The 19,459-nt window shown below is 34.8% G+C and overlaps 1 protein-coding gene across 3 annotated transcripts in view; it reads right to left on the bottom strand.

The window, feature by feature from the left end:
* Positions 1 to 19,459, bottom strand: part of LOC126760138 (furin-like protease 2) — a 395,670-nt gene that overhangs the window by 114,999 nt on the left and 261,212 nt on the right. The window contains exon 3 of one of the 3 annotated variants that reach the window (XM_050475573.1): positions 5,124 to 5,301. The exons of 1 other annotated variant lie outside the window; for it this stretch is intronic. The gene's annotated coding sequence lies outside the window, so the exon portion shown is untranslated. The remainder of the gene's footprint in view (positions 1 to 5,123; positions 5,302 to 19,459) is intronic. One more of the 3 variants, XM_050475575.1, reaches the window with a different exon arrangement.

Raw genomic sequence — 19,459 nt, 5'->3', positions numbered from 1 at the left:
ATATTCATACTTATACTCGTAATCATATTAGTAAAAGCACTCATATTCATTATCACTCAGAATGTATTCATATTCATATTCATCAACTTTATCTTCATATATATCTCTATCTCTATCTCTATCTCTATCTCTATCTCTATCTCTATCTCTATCTCTATCTCTATCTCTATCTCTATCTCTATCTCTATCTCTATCTCTATCTCTACCTCTATCTCTATCTTTATCTCTCTATCTTTATCTTTATCTTTATCTTTATCTTTATCTTTATCTTTAGCTTTATCTTTATCTTTATCTTTATCTTTATCTTTATCTTTATCTTTATCTTTATCTTTATCTTTATCTTTATCTTTATCTTATCTTTAGCTTTAGCTTTATCTTTATCATTATCATTATCATTATCATTATCATTATCATTATCTTTATCGTTATCGTTATCTTTATCTATATCTTTATCTTTATATTTATCTTTATTTTTATTTATCTTTATGTTTAACTTTATCTTTATCTTTATCTTTATATTTATCTTTATCTTTATCTTTATCTTTATCTTTATCTTCATATCCATATTCATAGTCAAACCCCTACTCAACTTATATTCATACCCGAAGGTATATTAGTACTCGCACTCAGAGTCAAACACATATTCATTTATTCAATCATACTTAAATTAATAATATAAAACCCAGTGATATTCGTTCTCATATTCATAGTCAAAACTCTGCTCAATCTCATACTCATAATTACGCTTAAATTTCTTTAATTTCCACATTCAACTCCGCATCCCTTCAACTCCTTCCTACCTCCACACATTTGGTTGCATTTGCAGTTAACGTCACGCCTCCGTTAAATTACCGTTGCATATAAATTGCGCTCATTCATGCGGCTCTGCAAAATATATTATGAGACTAGAAATAAAAGCGAAAACACACACATACATACATTTATGCATGTGCAGTAGTGTGCGAGCGCAAATTGCTACAATTTATGTGGCTTTTATGTTGAAATGCTGCGAAAAATTCTGTGCTATTTTATCAGCAGCAACCATCTCATTTGATATGCACAGACAGGCTTATTTACCTATATACCTACGCGCTTTCACATTATATAATATATGTATGTATCTGAGTTTGTAGAACACGCACGCTCGCGCGCCTAATTTTAGGCTACTGTACTTTCCGGTTTTATTTTGTCTATTGCCATAAAAAATTTGCATACGGTATTCTATGCTTTAGAGTCTTTTTTGGGAAAGTTACATGCATAATGCAAATGCTAGCTAGTGTTGTTGCTGTTGAGCTAAAAACGTGTGTAAACTACATATATACTATTTATGAATATAGAGTTTTCAAATTTTGACAATTGCTTTTGCTCTGGTTTAAATATTCATATTTTTTGTTTTTGTTTATGAAAATTGTCATTTTGAAGTGAAACTTGTTTCGACACGCTGCTAAAATCGATCGATTGCGACGAAATTGTGTGACAAACGAAATGGCATCGCTCTGAGTTTACTAAGCAACAGCATTGTAAAGTTTGAAAGGACTAGACTTTTTCCTAGGTTATTTTGAAAACTTTATACAAAATTAGGTCGTCACAAGTTTGCCACATGTTAGATTTTGTTATTATACGTCAAAAAATTTGTAAAATAATATACTTTAAATAGAAGGTTGGATATTAGCAAACATTTAAAAATATTTTATATTGGTGTTGCCACCTGTTTTTATTTTATTTTACTTTAATTTAAAAAAATAATGCACCAAACTAGGCAGATTTAAGAAAAATCGCACAATTTATATTTAAAAAATGTTATAGAAGAGTTGCCACCTAATTTTATTTTATTTTATATAAATTTTTATTTTAATAAATGTTGGAAAAAACATATTGGGCAAAATTCAACATAAAAAAATAGGTTTAAAAAAATGTTAATCAATAAACTTAAAAAATATTTTCGTGAAAAACTGTCATCTCTATTTGACAAAAATATTTTCGAAAAATGGCCATATGGGCACCCAAACATTTTCATTTCAGATACTATATAAGAATTTTTTCCATCAAAAGTATCATTTTTTTAAAGGGTTGCCACATGTTTTAAAACTTTAGTAAAATAAGTTTATAACATTAATATTTCAATATTTTGAGCAAAAAAAAATATTTTTGAAATATATAAAGTAATGTTTTTCAATCAAACTTTTTAAATGTTTCACATGTTTTAAAAATTAAGTTTAAATTAAATTTATAAAAAGCTTTAATAGTTCGTCAATATTTTGAGTTGTAAATAAAAAATATTTTTGAAATGTGTTAAGTAATGTGCATATTGTATTTTCAGCCAAACTTTAAGTGCTCGCCCACAAAATGGCGGAAACCGAAAAAAAAGTCCAAAATCGATCATATTTATGTAGAAATTCAAATTTTGAAATTTTCGATGGTGAAAATATATGTATGATTTCGTATAATAAAATTTTCACAATATCACAGATGCAATCTCTAGCGGAAAAATAGCTTATCTCAAACAAAATGGTATATATTTGTTTATTTATTTTTTAGTATAAATGTAAAACAAACATGAGTTGAAGTTTGACTATAAATACGAAAATACTTTTTCGACTACCCTATATATGGATAATAAAATTTTCAAAATATCACAGATGCAATCTCAAGAAGCTTCTCTTTTAATGCGAGCGTGCATTTGCCTTCAAGATTAATCATTTAGATTAATTTATGTTGAGCATTTAGCATTTTAGTTTCTTTTTCTTATTGAGATTTTTCTTTCTTCTTCCGATATGTTCACTAACGTTCCGTAATATAAGGATATGTTCCACAAATTTTAAAATTTTTATCTCCATAACGCAATATCTTTTATTCCATTGCTTTGGGCTTGTCGAATATATGCAAAGCACTTATGATATGCATAAACTCGTATATTTTTGCCCCACCATTCCTTTCTACTTTGGCTTCACTTAAAAATATATTATTTTCCTACAGTTTTATATATATTATACCTCTTCACATATATACATATATATTTTATATTATATGAACCAACATATAAATGTACATCTTCCTCTTTAACATACTGCATGGAACTTACTCCATTTGCCCCACACTCACACATTTGCAAAATGCGTTTGCACTAACCTGACTACCAACTGCTTTCGCAATACAACTATCTGATTGTGTGAGAGAGAGTACAATCATATTTTAAAAAGCTTTCAGCTTCTTTATTTATATAATATCTACAACTCATTTTTGCACTTCACTGACTGCTTTCTTTGACTTCAAAGCGTGCAAATGCTTTGCAAGACTCTTAACACTTTATGCTTTTAAAATATATGTATACATTTATATTTCAGATTTATATTCCATTTAAAATCTACCACATACTTATTTAGTCCAACTTCTTTTCTCCTCACAAATAACTAGAAGTTTTAAGGGAGACGGCGTATTCAAAACAATACGGAAATAAAAGGTTGTTGTTCAAAACTATATGTTTAAAACTTTGCCACATTTCATATAATTTACATAATTTTGGGATAAACACGAATGCCTCATTTATGCAGTGAGAAAAACTTTTTTCTCATAGACATACGAGTATAATTTCGCTTTATGTACTTATGTACCATGTATACAAACGAACTTAATGACTATCTGCATTTGATTTATTATCTCAGTTTGCTAAGCCATTTTCAAGCCTTTCATGTATACATATAACGGGGTCAAGCCACATAAGATAGGTAGCTAACTGGTATGGCCTTTTCTTGATTATGATTCGTGTATATATCAGATATATTTCTAGAAAATTCTACTTTCGAAAGCTAGAGATTATTCAATATTTGATTTTTTAATTTACATAAGATAAGGTTATGTTTCGCTGACAGTCGGTAATGCCATACATAGACCCAGAGGTCCATTGTTATGCCAGATGGAGATTCAATTTAATAGGAGCTGCAGCTAACGTCCAGCAGGACGTCAACGCTCCTTGCTAAGTTTAATAGAGACTTGATGTCTTACTCTGTAACTTCATCAAGTTCTTTGAACTCCTAAGCTCCTAAATATCCAAGCCAAGTTCTAAATAAAGCCGGGCCGAAGAAGATGCTCTAGCGTCTATTTCATGCCAATTTTCCTGTACTTTCTACATGTGTCAGCGTTAGTAACGCCTAAATGGCTCGCATGTGATGCCTGTAAGTTGTGACCTGTGACTAGGCCAACAACCGTGCTGCAGTCTTTTCAAGACATTCTGAGTAAAAAGAATATGTGTTTTCTTGCCTGGAAATTTTATTGAGGATCATGTTTAGCGACTTCCATGAACCTAGTATATAAAAGGCCGTTTACGGGCAGCCAGTACATCTACTGCCTCCCTGCTGTTAAGAACATTCTCTAACGCAAGGCGATGTGAGAGTATTGCTTTAATTGATGGCAATCGACATACATTTATATTGATGTTCTATATGTCGCTTGATGCATTATTAGCTATCTCAGCAGGTTTTCTGACCGCACAGACTTCTGCCTGGAAGATACTGCAGTATTCCTGCAGCTCGAAGGGTCGTCTGAGGTCTAGCTAAACGCAGTAGATCTAGGCCAATTTTTACAGCCCAGCAATTTGAATGGTTCTTAGTGAACCCGTTACGCCGGGAGTGGCAAGTTGCTGTAACCCATTCAACGGTTACCTGAAAATGGCTTTACTGGCAGTAGTCCAGCTTTTCAAAGCTCTAATTTGTATAAGGTCTTCCTTTGAATTTTAGGGTACAGAGAATTTATTTTTATCATATATTCTTGTTTCTTAATAACAGAGTTGACCAAATTCGACTGTAACGTAAGTTGAAAACTAAGTTTGCAAGAATTGAACTGGAACATTCAGCGCTTTGAAAAAATGTAAAGTTACGGAGATTTCCCGTTACACCAGTTAAAAATTCAACAGAAAGTGCCAGAACTCCAAAACAATTACAAAAGACCCGAGCCAAAGAGAAGTATGATTGACGTTATGAGGAGTTTAAAAAGCGTTTAAAATTTTCCGAACTGAAATCTAAAAATTTATCTAGAAGTCGAATTACTAAAGTTCACTAATTTTCCTATCAAAATTTAAAGGTCGAACTAACTATTCCACTAAAAAAAAAATACACACTCAAACTCACCTTTCAGTTACAGCGTACTTTTTCAACTTAAACGAAGTAAAGAAGACTGAACTGGCAAACACAAAAAGTGGTGTGTGTGTAGGTATTTCCAAAGAACACTTTTCACACAGCGTGACAATGGCGACTCGTGTCGGCAACGCCTGTGACAATGATGGCGACACAATGGTGATGGCAACAGCTGTCGAAAAAAAGAGGGCGAAAGAGAAAATAGTAAAGAAATTAAATTAATTACCAGTGAAAAACGTAAATAACAACAAATCGACAACAAAATATATTCAAGTGAGTATATTGAAAAGTGACCCCCCAAGCATATACACCAATACACATAGGCACTAACGGCGACAGCTAAAAAATCATTCACCTACTTTTAGGAGCCAATGCCATTAATTTCTCGCACTCTGCTTTTTTTTTGCCTAGTTTCACTGCTGGCAAACTGCCGTCTACGACACTTGATAAATTCAGTGTGATAAAGTTTTATGGAAAAAAGTTGAGCAAATAGTGGAAAATAAGCAACTACAACTACAACTACGACAGTGCCGTCTGCATTCAAGGAATGAGATAAATTACATTGCATGATAGTGGAAAATGACCGTGGCTTCCTGCTGCTGTATACATTTAGGGTGCGCTCACACATAGCGCACTCGACTGCTGCGCTGCAAGACTCCCGGCACTGCGAGTGACGTCCGAGCATTGTGCGCTGTGGAATTTTATTAATTCCAACATTTTCCAAGCAATTAAAAATTATTGACTAATTGCAAACGGATGTTGTGAGTATGATGATTACTCACACCAAAGCGGGGCGTGAGTTAGATATAGAGAGAGTGAAGCGTGAAGTGCAGTGCAAGCGAGAGACACATAGTAAGATTGATGTTGCAGAAAATGTGTGGAAAAATGATGAATTTGGGTTTGTTGTTGTTTTTATAATGTTTTCATTTTCCTTTGTTACTGGTCTTCCGCTACGTTTATTACCAACAATTTTTCACTTAGTCGCAAACGAAGATGAGAACTGAGCTAAGGAAGCAAATAAAATATGACGAACTAACTGCAAAAGAAGTAACAAATGGTGACTAGAAATGCGAAGTCTGCACACTGTAGAGTCTGTCAGGCGCGTGGTTGACCGCCGGTAGGTGAGTGCTGGGTGGGTCAGGGGTTTCGCGGTGATTGGTTGGTTGACTAGTCGAAAGAATGCAATTATGTTGAAAAGCAATTATATAAAATAATGTCACTGTAAGCCGATAGCAGTGAATGTGAGACCAACTAAAGGAAGTGAAGCAAGCAAGCAAGCAGAAAAAAGTGGATTAAAAATAAAAGTAGAGCAGAGGTCGCCATAAAAAATAGAGCAAGTCTGCGCTGGCAGTGGTACAAATTAAATTGCGTTTAAGGCACGGAGCCAAATGGCGAGGTGTTACGGTTAAGAAACAATTACTTATTTGCAACAATTAAGGTGGATGAAGGAACGCGCAGTGAGCTTAAAATATTAACGTTGAGATTTGGTAGGCTCAGTTACTGTGGACAAGAGAGAAAACAAAATCTATTTTCGAGAAATTTAGACAAAGAGCTTCAACGTTAAATTTTTGAAAAAATGATTACAGTTTTTGGTAGCGGATGCTTATTTTGTTGGCAACAATTACAATCAGTCACATCGAGAATTGCAAGGAAATTTGTAGACACGTCGATCTTGTATCTTAAGTCTAATTTGACAACAATTATATCATACATATATACACATAAGATATACTGGAAATAAAGTAAAATAATTTAGCAAAGTTTCAAACCAAAAGCTCTTCTTGGTTTAAGACGAAGCTATCCTCACTTTAGTCAGGTGCCGTCCTACCCACGAATAAGGCTTTAAGAGCGTTGGCTTCAGGAAAACTGGACTCAGTTATGGTTAACAAAGTTTTGTGAGAGATTTCGACTGCAAAACCAAAAATTCTAAGTAAACAACTTTGACTACCTGAAATGAGTAGTCCAATAATGGGTAGATTCGGTACATGAATGCATCAAATATGAAATAAAACAGGATGTGCATTTTAGAGCTTGATACTAAAGTCCCTTAAGCAATAGGCAACTAGTTCCAACCTTTTCCGGTTATCGGTATATCTCAAGATTTTTGACTGGGCTAATAACTATATTTTTTAAAGAGTTTAGTTAACAAAAAAGGAAATCATCTGTGGTTGACTAAGTCTTGGAAAAGCTTAGCGACTTTGAACTTATCGACTGCAGAAATATTTTATTTGGAATAAAATAATCATAGAAGTGAAATGAAAGTTTCAAGAAGATGTGTATATTTATATTCTTGGTATTAAAATTAATTTGGAGTTAGGAAGTAGGTCCATGGGTTTCAGGATATAGAGATAGAGATCTCTACACTTTACATTATTAATATCTAAGATTTAGGTTCCTTTACTATACCCTGTCCTCCTGATAAGTCATCGTTAGGGTTCCCTAGAATCGAAACTACTATTCCTAGAGAAAGTTTCACGAAACAAACTTGACTTTGTCTATTTTTCGTGTAGTCATCTCGAACCTATATTGAAAGGGGCAAAATATCAAAGTATATTAATCTCGCTGAAAGTTCAACTCTTTCCAATTTTTCAAAAGCAAATGACTGTACCTGCCCAAAAATATTACGAGTGCCACTACAAACAAGTGCTCAAACTACCTCGATAACAAAAAAATTATCGAAAAACTGCAGGTAAAATCACCCGTGCACACATCAGTCGCGCACACAGACATAGCGCGAGCAAACAATTGTACTTTGTGGCCAACATAAGTCATCGAAAGAGTGATTTTGGTGAATTTAACCCTTTCACGTTCGGTTTATCAGCTAAGATTACGCGCTTCCCGACACTGTGAGGCCGCAACTTCCTAACTTTGCTGACAGCTGCAGCAGAGCAAAATGCAAAAGTTTATTTATACTCACGTCTACGTGTATATAACAGCTAGTACAAAGGCAAGGAAATACAATTGTAGAAGTAGTGAGGTACGTTCTGCGACGTTCCGCGCTGCATGCACAGGGTGACGCGAAAGTATTTTTTATTGATTTTGGGAAACTTCTAGAACTAGATTTTAGAAATATAAAATATTTTGATAATTTAAAGAATTGGCTGTCTCATCTCAAGATATAACTTCGTAGGAATTGAATGTTTAATGACGAATCAAAATATGATCCTGAAAGTTTTTAGTACGAAAATGGCAGAGCCAGAAAGCCAGAGAACGAGAGAGGGAGATATTGACAGAGATACCGAAAGCGACAGAGAAAGTGTGCAAGATAGAGAAAAAGACAGAGACAAAGACAGATTTTGGATTAATATATCACTGGGTATTCAGAGTCACCATTATTTTTTAACCCATTTACGGTTTTGAGGCCAAAAAATACTGACTATGAGTTGTATGTCTTCAAAAATTTATATAAAATCAGGGCAAAAAAATGTATGCCTTTACTAAATGCACACCCTGTATATGAACATGCAAACTCATCGCTGCAATGTGTTGCTAGGCAAGCCACCACGCTGTTATCTCCATATGTATGTATGCAATGTTGCAGCAGAAAAATTGGTGTGAAAATGGAAAATTGCACGTTTCGTATGAGCTGCGTGGCAGTGTGGTGTGTGTGCTGGTATATGATGGTGTTGGCGGTGGCAGCCGCCTCGGTTATCATCATAAATCATGTTTTTAGTTTTCACACTCTTCCGTGGCGCTCATGTCGGTCGGTAGGTTTGTGTGTGTTTTTCTCGGCGTTACACTTTTTGGTATTTCAGTTGTGTGGCAACATTAATTCTATCAATTCCTCATGCTGTCCTTTTTATTACATGCAATTTTTTCAACACGATTTTTTCCGGCCACTACTCGTACGGCAATTTTTCGCGTGAGTTTTGACCACAACAAACTTGCAGCATTTCGAATTGCGAACATTTGGACTGTGTATAGATAGGACACTGAGTATATGTGTATGTTTGTATGCGTGTGTGTGTGTGTGAACAATGCTTTATGTGCTTTGTTTGAACTATGAAATTGTTTTGTCGCTTGAGGGTTACTGCTGTTCGATGCTTGAGTTTTACTGTAGTTGTTGTTTGCGATTGAATTGCTCAGGCTATGAAATATTGTTTAGGCAAACTTGTGCGTAGAACATGATAGTTTTATGTAGATTTATATACACAAGTATGTTTGCATGTTGCAACATACATAAATGTATCAATAAATATTTGAAAAATTTTTTGTTTAATATTTAGCCGGATTTTTATGAAAATTTTGATATTTTTGGTTTTATAGATTAAAAATATATTTTTGGAAATTGGAACGGATATGTTTGGTATGAAAAACACTTACAAGGTCGACAGACACAGATATTGGTAACCTTATATTAAGTCGTCTTGGAGTCAACTTTCAGTCGAGAGGTCATAAGTAAAGGATGGTGGTTGAAAAACAAAATGCTAGTATCGGATTGTCTATAAATATGATTAGGGGCCTTTATCTTGATCTCATACCATTACACCTTTCAAAAAATACTGTAATTTTTTTTTTAAACCGAAGGCATATAACTAAATGGCCTTCGAGCTTTCATTTTATCAGTCATATGAAAATTCAGTGGGAGAAAGGAGACAACATGAGTTGCTGCAAGAAAGTAAAATCTTGATCGGAAAATCAAAATTTTTTTATAAAAAAATAAAATATTGATTCCTCTGATATTTTAAGTTCCATAATGTTGGAGCGACGTGTAATTCATTACTGATCTTGTCAGTTAGCCTAAAACTCTCCTTTTTGCAATATGAGCCCACGTTTTCTTGGTTTCATAAACTGGGTAAAGAGAGTATACTACTATTTTGCTATCGCCATCCAGGATGAGCATTTTCATACGAGAAACTCCAAATAAAAAATGTGTATTCTTTGATGGTATTCCAGCATAGATTTTTTAAGCAAACTGAGGCAATAGCATAAATTAGTTTAACCTTTAAAATTATCTTCCAACCGAGCTCATTGAAAATTTTTTAAACCAAGCCCATAACTTCGGCGGATACTTATAGTCAGCGATCTAAACGTCGTTAGTTTCGGTGGAACCTTAAAAGGTAAAAAATCTTTAGATCGAGCGACGTTGGCTGCCTCATCTCAAGATATAACTACGTCAGGATAGACTGAGGCATATATTTCTTCAGCAAAATAAAACCTCACTTGTTTTCTTCTTTCACCGCAAGTATGTGATAAGAGATTGCAACATGACACAAATATTCCACAGACTCGACACTTCTTCTGTAAGTTCGCAGTTTTTAATTTAAGTCTAATTGTGAACCAGTTCCAACATTGACAGTTTTAATTGAGTTCAGTTTACAAAAAAGGGAGCTTTGGCTGAATAAAGAGTTTAGAACAGATCTGTTAGAAAAAAGGGCAACGGGGATTTAAAGGAACAAACAGATCTGCTCGTTTGGAGGTCCTAAAAAGAGAACTAAAACCTACGGAAACTTAATAGATTTGTATCAAAGACTGGGACAGAGATAGAGACAGAAACTGAGGCAAGGACGGAGACGGAGACTTAGATTTAGATTTTGACTTATACTTAGTCTTAGATTTGAGACTGAGGCTGAGGCTGAGACAGAGACACAAGCAGAGCATATACAAGGACAGAGACAGAGATAGATACTGACACTGAGACTGAGACTAATATTAAGTCTGAGACTGAAACTGAGACTGAGACTAATATTGAGTCTGAGACTGAAACTGAGACTGAGGTTGCGGCTGAGGCAGAGGCAGAGACAGAGACAGAGCAGAGACAGAGACAGAGGCAGAAGCAGAGACAAATACTGAGGTTGAGACTGTGACTGAAACAGAGACTGAGACTGAGACTGGGACTACGACTGAGACATATAAAAAGACAGCTACAGGGACACAGAGACAGAGATTGACACTGAGACTAAGATTGAGTCTGAGACTCAAACTGAAACTGAGACGGAGGCCGAGGCAGATGCAGATACAGAGACTGGGAATGAGTTTGAGACAGACACTGACACTGAAATTGAGAATGAGACAAAAACTGAGACTTGGGCAGATACTGAGACAGAGGAGGTCAAATTTTTTATTTTTTTGAGAGCTAAAGACATAAAGTAATCGTTAGTTGCACGTTTCCAAATTTAAGATGACCGATTAACCAAAAACACCGTTTTAAAACTCTACTAATGAGGAAAGAAGAAAAATCGCTACACTATTATAATATCCAACAACGAACACAATATCATAAAAGTATCACTAAAATTATGAAATACTAGCATTTTTTAAATTCTATCAACACAAAATATTCCACGAACGTGATCGAACTGCGTGCACGCTCCTCGCTGACACGTCTGTCATTATGTGCAACACCTAAGCAGTCGACACATTCACAAGATTATGCTATTAGGAATTCACTATTACTTCTGGAAAAACGCCTCTGATGTGATATTTTTTCTCCGCCTCCATTATCGCACCAGAAGCAGAAAAACTATGCGCGAACACATTTCGCATGCCACACACACACACAACTATTTTCTTCACATTTGCTCCTTAGTTTCCTTGCTGAACAAGTTGCACGTTTGCTTGTTGCAGTTTTTGTAAGTTTTCCGATTCTCCGATTCGCGTTTTTCCTTCAAGAAAAAATTACAGTATTCACAAGCGCGACGCGGATGCGGAGACAGCGCGGCTCGCACGTCCTGCAGCGCAACTCATCAGCGACACTTTTGCGCTTTCATATCCTCTTATGTGTAATGCCTTTAGTGGCATAGTAAGTCTGTGTGCGTACTCACGTCGGGGTCTCGCGTTTGCATTATTTTAAGCTTGTGTGTCACATTTTCTGTATTCGCCCCGTTTTTTTATTGGAAAGAAAGTGGTGTATAGACAAGAAATCTGTGCTTTGTACACTTCATTGCGTTCACGTTGCTTGCCGTGGAGGCTACGGCGCCTGCACATCTGTAGCGAACTCTTTTTGTGACCCACACGTTCTCTGTCTAATATTTCGTCTAGCTGCCGCTATATGTGAGTAGTTTGCTGAGTTCACTGTGTGTTTATCGCGCCGCCTATCAGAGCCATCGTCTGCCTGTTGTTTATGCTGCAATTGAAGTCGTCGCTTCAGTGCGCCAAATGAGTTTTCTCGTCGGCTCGTCTCCACCAGCCGCATTTATCTGCCTTCTGCAATGCCTCTTTTGCCTCTTTTACAGTCATTTCTTGGGATTACTTTCCACATTTGCTATTTTGCTTCTCTTTACGGCTCATTCTCTGGCGCAACACGTACTTTGGTAATTTGAAATGCAGCGTCAATGTCAGCGCTGATGATGGCATTTGTCGTCGCGCGCACGCGTATTCACATTTTTTTTTGCAGCCAGCTTGCCACACTTCACATGCGTGGACTTTTTGTGCCTTTTTAACCGGAAATCAGTGTGACGATGCCGTCATATTGGAATTGGTGACTATTTTTTCTTTACACATGCTTTCTTTTTCCCTTTGCTCACTAGCTGCCGAGTTTTGCCTTGACTCAAAGCAGTTATTTTTGTTGTAACTATTTTTTCAGTGCGTCAGTCGTTCGTTTCTTTTTTTTTGATTTCTTTTTTCTGATTCACACTTTTGCCGCTTTGCGTTGGCAAATATGTCGACAATTTGCTCAAGTAGCGTGTCTATAAAATTTAAGTTCCAATAAAATGCCATGATATTTGCTCTGCTATGCGCATACGTATGCATGGCATGCCCCATTGCCACTGAAGCACTTACAATTGTACGTGTGAAGAAGCAATAATGGATTATTCGAATGCTTATTTGCTTCGTATTGTGCCGCTAAAATTACCTCAATTAGTGTGCGACTAAAATTGATCCTTTGCAAGTATAAATTTTTTTGTTTTTTTTCGCAATGACTTGATTTCTTCTTATTCCTCCTCATTTCAATTTCATTCAGTATGCCAGTACACTTTGTGAAAAGTGAATTAAATTTTAGTTGCTAAGCATAGTTTATTTCAGAATTGAGGTCTTTGTCAGCTCAAAGTTGCTTAATTAAAAATTAGAATGAAATTTCTTAGATAAAAAATATTTTTTATCGATTTCGTAAGTAAAACAAATGTAGTCTATGTATTAATTAGTAAAGTCTCCTAAAAGTATGCAACATATTTGATGAGCGTTAATTTTAGCCAAGTCACATACCTTTTTCACTAATATTTTTTACATCATAATTGTATGCTAAAATATCCGTAAATAGTACAATTGAGTAGAGCTTGGAATGAAGAAGGCCTTTTCTTCATATATCCTGCATAAAAATTCAAAATACTGCGTGAACTCCACTTCATCATTCGCTTCGATTGCTCCCGCAAATAGCACGAAAAAATATTTTATATGTTGCGCGAAAAATATAATTTCCGAAACTGAAACTGAAAACAAGAGAACAGAGTAGGATAATAGTTTTCCACGCTTTTTGTGTTCCATCTTTGTCCATTCCGAAGAAAGGAACGTCTCAAAACTATTTAATCGCATCCTTATGCCGAGCACACACATTTGTTTAAACCTAAAAAGTACTTCAGAATTCGACAATAAGAGTAAACACATGGGGAACATTTCACTTGGTTAGGTTAAATATTGTTTAGCTCTGTAAGGATTATCTTCTTAAATGTCCACACTGATAAAAACAGGAAGCTTATTTAACTATGTTAGTAATGAAATCGCCTTGAGATTTTTGTACTCATAAACCCACCAGTAGAACATTTCCTCTTGAGTAAATATTTACTATTTGATTTAGCAGAGAAATGTCTTAGAAGTCGGTTGTAGATTTGCAGTCCGTCAATTTTACTGATAATCGACTAGTTCTCTGCAGATGAAGACGACCCAATTTCAGTAAGAGTCATGCTACAGAGAGCTTCAAGAGGAAAAGAAATGTTCATAAATATTTGTGAAAAAACATTTATGAAATACAAATCAAATGGTCTGTTGTGACGCCTAGAACTGTTCGTATGGATCAAAAAGACCGTCACATATTGCTAAAGCGCTTTGAGACTGTTAAAAATTTATTGAGAAGACTAATATCAGCTTCATCTTGTTCGAAGAATGTATAAGAACCGTGACAGTGAAGGAAAAAGATATTTTTCCTACATACAACTTTGACAATTTGCCTCCTATGAAATTTTTAATCTTACCACATGTTTATCTATCTCGCTCTAACCCCAATCATTGCGGCGCTAAGAAACTTGCCAAGAGCAAGTATCTCAATGGACCGCCAATTCTTCAACCTGTACCAGAAGAGATTTGCAACCGCATAAGAGCTGGTTGGTGACTAACGTTTAGCAAGCTTGCGTAAGGTTCATGGATCACTAACAGAGAATATCGGGAGCTCCAATTTCACCTATAAACAACAATAAATTCCTACAAACTTACAAAATATAAATTTCTAAACTCCCTAGTGGAAACTGAAACAAGTAATAAGGTCAAAAGTTCACTAATATGAGATTTCTAGCTGTATCTCATAACGAATTCGAGGTTTCCGGAAAGTTGTATGAAGCACGAGTCGAATTATGCCCTGGATGGGATATATGAAGTTTATCGCTATATTTTTAGCAACCAAAAGGAAACTTCGGAAGCCCTACAAAGTATATGTAGATATTAATGATCAGCGTGGTGAGCTGAGTAGATTTAGCCATGTCCTTCAATCTGTACATCTGCATATATGCAAACTCACCTCTCAGTTTACGTATATGGAATTTTTCTCACCTTTTTTCCCACCAAAAAGCTGCTCATTTGTCGGTAACGTCTATATCGGACCACTAAAAGAAATATCTGTCATACACATAGAAACTAAACGATCGCCCTCAAGTTCTTGTATGGAAAACCTTCTAATTCGGCAAATTATCTTTACGAAATTAGGCAGAGATTATTATACACGGCATAGCTACAATCTCCAATTATATTGTTCAGTTCGAACCACTATAGCTTATAGCCGTCATACAATTTACTGATCAAACTCAAGTCCTCGTACAGAAAATTCTTTTATTTGCCAAGGAATCTTCATGAAATTTTGAATGTGTTATTGCCTAAGAGATAACGGTGCAAGTTCCGAAGAAATTGTTCATATCGGATTATTAAAGCTTATAGCTGTCATTCAAGCTGACTGGTTATAATTAAGATAAAGACTGTTTTTACTCTCTTTTGTTATAAAATGCACCTCTGAGCGGTGGTATAGCCTTGGTAATTAACGTTTTTCTTGTTTTTAAATAATATTTAATTAAGTAAACCCAAAAGTCCTTAAGTCCACAAGTTCATAAATGCTCCAGCAAGTAAGCACATTTTATGTAAGTACACGTTTCAGAAAGAATATATGCACTTAAGTAATTGAATAAGTATGTATGTAAGTACATAAGCATATAAGAATAAACACTTAAGAAAATAATAGCCTAGCCAAAATAACACGTATGGCTACGCATAAGTACTTAAGTATGTCGTGCAATTAACAAAAAACCGTTAGTAGCTAACTCGTATTATGGAGCACACACACGGACATGCATAAATTCGTATATATTAGGGTGGGTCAGGAAAAGGAGTCTTTTTTGCAGAAAAATTGGTGGGAGCCTTACTTAGAAGTGTCTGTCAACCAATTTTTCAGAGTACGAAGCGAAAAAAATATTTTTGTTTTGAACCACCTTAACATATATACATATACATATACATGTGTATAAAATATGCGCCACATTTCGACATTTTTTCCGGAGACACGAGAAGGCATATTATATATTTGTAAGTACATAAAGCCGACTTCTTTTGAGTGCCGTAACTTGCTTACCACCGCCTTCCGCCTATCAGTGCTGCTTTGCTACTTTCATTTTCTAATACAGCTGTCGTTTTATATGAATTTATTGCCATCGCGCTCGTCTGCATACATAATGATTTCAAAAATTTCTTTCATGCCACCAAATGACACACACATCCAACCCGCTAGATATCTACATGTATTTTATGTTGCGCATTTTTTCCACATTTTACAATATTGGCGAAACTTGTCGCCTCACTTGCGTGCTTTTTTGAGCTTCTTCGAGCATTTTTTGAATTTTCTTTATTTTTACATTTGAAATATTGTTGTTTGCCTGTTTGTTGTTGTTGTTGCCTTTTCTGCCTTAAACTCGAGCAATTTATACTGGCTTAGCCCAGGCTCGGAGTTAAGTGCGCCGCGAAAAATAATAAAAAAAATGTGTGTGTGTGAGTGAGCGTGTGCACGCGCCACTGCTTGACTTTAAACTTTTTTCATTTATTTGACTCCCTTTTTTATTATTTTTGGAGCTGTGAGCGAAAGAGTTAAGCATTCAAGATAAATGCTGAATCTGTGACTGAAATTCTAAACATTTCCGAAGTACAACAAAAAGGCAGAATTTATTGCTTTGCAGCGCCGCTTTTTTTCTTTGCATGTGTGTGCGTGTTGTTGTTGTTGTTATAGATTACATATTCAAATGCCCGCGCGTATTTGTTTGGACTTTTACAAATGTTGTCATGTTAGTAATCAATAATTTAAAAAGTTTTCTCGTGTAAGCCTGCCATTCGATTGTTGAGGCGGGCAAACTTTTTCGTTGCATAAATATCTAGGGTTAGGGTGCTTAAAGGGTTAAGGCTACTTTGATTGGTAGCGATTAATTTAGAGCGTGACTATAAGAAAATAATTTTTTATGAGAAAAGTCAAAGGATGAAGTAGCTTAAAGCCACTTTCTAACGATTGATTGATTCCTGAGGAATTTTTCAAAGCAGACATTTACGTGCGTTGTTCAAAAAATTATTTTTTGAAATAAAAAATACCTAAAATACCAATTTTGTGTAATAAGAAGCATTTTAAGATTACTTGAAATTATTTTATTTTACTCTATTCTGTAAAAAGTGATTGATTTCAGGATTTTAGACACAAATAGAAGAAGAACCTATTAAATGTTGTCTGCTTTTATAATTTTCTTCATAAATAAAGTCTGTACATTCATTTTATGGCTTAAAGCCTAAATGTAGGCAACTTTTTCATTTACAATGCCTCAAACTTCATTTTACGACTTAAAGCCTAAAAGTAGATAATTTTTATATTTATTGAAAAATTGCGTTTTTGAATTAAAATACTCGTCAATACTGAAAAAATTGATTAGTAAGCAGAAATTATCTAGATTTAAGTAAGATAAAAGGGTTGATATTCGTGAGACAACGTATAATCCCACTTGGACTACTAGAGACGCTTGTTCGTTGTATAGATTTAAGATACATTATTTCAATGGAAAATTATTGTTTTCGAAAATTCCGAAATGAATAAAAGAGGAACGCCTTAAAACTGTAGAACTTGAAAACTTTTTCTTCACAAATAATTAATATCTTTTTTCGTTTATGAATTACAGCCTAAAGGTAGGCATCGTTTTCTACTTTTTGTGAAAAACTTCTTTTTAAAAAAGTAATGTCACGTTACTATGGTGATATTTGTTTTTATCGTTTTCAATTTTGCTAAAAATCTACACAGAAAAAATCAAATTTAATTCCTTTATGAATCTCACCCTAAAGGTAGGCAACGTTTTTTTTTATTTTTGTGACAAACTTCTTTCTAAAAAAGTAATTGGACGATGATGCCATCATATTTTTTTCCGTCGCTTTCGATTTCAATAAAAGCCTACACAGAAACTTCAAACTTAATTCCTTTATGAATTCCAGCTTAAAGGTGGTTAACGTTTTCTTATTTTCGTTTCGAACTTCTTCCCAAAAAAATAACGGCACGATACTATGGCAATATTTGTTTCTCTCGTTTTCGATTTCAATAAACGTCTACATGGAAAACTGCTTACTGAAATAATTGGTGTGACAATGAAAGCAGTTAATGGAAAAAACAACAAAAAAGCACAAAGCAGAGACAAATATTTCCAAAGTTAAATACCTGTAAATAAATTTTTGCAATAAACTTTGTCGCAACAAAGTCATCCAAGCATTTAAGCCGCTTAGGATAAGACAAATTACTATAAATAAATAATGCAGAGAAAAGAACAAAGCGCAAAACGGCGAAATGTAAATAAATAGCATTAAATGCAATCAAGCGAGCGCGAAAACAATCAAAGCCCAGCAAGGCGAAAGAGCAGGGTTTAGAAGAAATTTAAAAAGTCTGACAGCTGTAACGTTCTTTCCGACTACATATTAGTGTTCTAAGCACCAGATGTCTGCCTTGTGTTACAGCTTATGTTTGTCGCAGTGTGTTTTTTGGTGTTTATCGCAACTTTTCGGCTAATAAAAGTGGCTAACAGGTGCTGCCATCCAACAGTTGTTGACACTGCTTTATTAATAAATATATAAATAATGTACATTTCATGCCTGGTAGTAATCAATGTGACACTTTCTACCCTTTTTCCACACTTGATAAACAAGTGTTATTTGGCAACATTTTTTAATACAATTTTTAAGTGGTTATATCCATTCGCAAGTCAGAAAAAATCGTTTATAATGAGTGAAAATAATGAAGAAATTCGCTATATTTTGAAATTTTTGTTTAAAAAAGTTTTTGAACCATTTAAAAAAGACTGACTTCAATAAAAAATCGGTGTTTGGTTATCACATGAATTGACTGCGAAAAATGTAATGGACCAAATTAACATTCTTTGCTGAGACGAAATTAAATAGAACCATTTCTGAAGCGAATGGTAACAGGAGAGGAAAAGTGAATCAAAAAGCTCAACAAATGGTCGCAAAGCCAAGATTGACGCCTCGAAAGATTTTGCAGAATGTTTGGTGTTATTGGAAGGGAATCATCCACTGTGAGCTGCTCTAGCCTGGTCGAACGATTCTACATTTTACTGTCAAGAATTAATGAGATTGAAACAAGCAATCGAAAAAAAGGGCCAGAACTGATCAACAGAAAAGACTTCGACTTTCATAAGGACAACGATAGACCACACATATCTTTGATGACTCGGCAAAAACTGTAAGAGCTTGGCTGGGAAATTTTGATGCATCCACCATGTAGCCCTTATCTTGCACTTGAGTAATGTTGGCTTTAAGAGAAGTCTGTGAAAATTACTTGTCGCAGTTTTTCGCCGAGAAACCAGAAAAGTTTTACACTGATGCAATATTGGCTCTAGCAGAAAAATGGCAAAAAATTGGTCGATCAAAATGGTACATATTTGGGTCATTAAAGTTCATTATAAACATAAAAAAAATACGTTGAAGTTTGATTGGAAATACGAAAAGAATTTTTCGACTACCCAATATTATCGCGTCAACTCTTTCTGAAACATTTTTCCTAAAGGTTCTGAAAACAGCGTTTCGAGAAAAATGCGTTTAAAATTTGGGAAGCCGACTACAAAAAGTTAAGAAAGTCATACACTTACGGTCATATCTCTAAAACTATT

The sequence above is a fragment of the Bactrocera neohumeralis genome, chromosome 5 (genome assembly GCF_024586455.1).
Source record: "Bactrocera neohumeralis isolate Rockhampton chromosome 5, APGP_CSIRO_Bneo_wtdbg2-racon-allhic-juicebox.fasta_v2, whole genome shotgun sequence".
Taxonomy (NCBI): domain Eukaryota; kingdom Metazoa; phylum Arthropoda; class Insecta; order Diptera; family Tephritidae; genus Bactrocera; species Bactrocera neohumeralis.
The sequence above is the reverse complement of the archived record's forward strand: the minus strand, read 5'-3'. Positions and strand labels throughout refer to the sequence as shown.